Source organism: Gossypium hirsutum, chromosome A09 (genome assembly GCF_007990345.1).
Source record: "Gossypium hirsutum isolate 1008001.06 chromosome A09, Gossypium_hirsutum_v2.1, whole genome shotgun sequence".
Lineage (NCBI taxonomy): Eukaryota > Viridiplantae > Streptophyta > Magnoliopsida > Malvales > Malvaceae > Gossypium > Gossypium hirsutum.
Window position 1 is genome coordinate 39076273 of NC_053432.1, and position 895 is coordinate 39077167.

Consider the following 895-nt stretch of genomic DNA (forward strand, 5'->3'; position numbering starts at 1 on the left):
CATTCTTTGTCATATACGCCTTTAATAGATTCTCTAAACTATTGGAAGGTTCAACTTGAGTTGGTTTTTGAACTTGTTGGGTACAAACTGGTGGCTAGGTCGGTCTAGGTTGGGCGTAAGTGTTACTACTTCTAGCCCCTTGGTTACTCCAAGAAGGGGTTATAAATTTGGATTGCAGTCCTTGCCTTCCTCAGTTCTAGTTCTGATTACCCATGTAATACTCGGAATCTAGCTTTGATGGACATTCTTCAAAAAAATGTCCTTCCCCACAATAAACAAAGGCTATATTTTCAAAGTGATTAGGTGGCTGAACTGGAAAACTATTAAACCCATTAGTTGTAAAATTTTTAAACATTGATGATATTGAGGATACCTGGGATGCAAGTGAAGTGAGAGTGTCCACTTCATGTACTCCAGCGACTCGTCCTGATGCTGCTAATGATTTCATAAGCCTCATTATACGAATTAGAAAAGAGAGCACCATTAGCAGAAGCATCCACTACCATCCTCGTGTGAGCATTGAGACCGTTGTAAAACGTTTCAAGTTGGATGCAATGAAAAATTTCGTGAGGAGGGCACTTTTGTAATAATTCTTTATACCTTTCCCATGCCTCATACAAGGACTTATCATCTATTTGTTGGAAAGCAGTGATCTTGTAACAACCCAATTTTAATGAAATCAGAATAGTGGCTTCAGGATCACAAATCTGAGCTAGAAAGAAAATTCATTTTAATATTATTTCATGGTTTGTATTATGATAGGAATGTTATATGAAAATTCTGATAAGAAAATTTTATCGATTATATGCTTAATTATGAAAAGAACCAAATTGCATAAAATGCAAAAGTTGAGTTCTAGCAGCTATAAGTATCAAATAGCTATGGAATTCAAAAC

General features: G+C 35.9%; 1 non-coding gene across 1 annotated transcript; it reads left to right on the forward strand.

The window, feature by feature from the left end:
• The first annotated feature begins 561 nt into the window (after positions 1-561).
• Positions 562-671, forward strand: LOC121206827 (small nucleolar RNA R71). Its single transcript, XR_005901999.1, has one exon. It is a non-coding gene; the product is annotated as a small nucleolar RNA R71 (small nucleolar RNA).
• Positions 672-895: the final 224 nt, after the last annotated feature.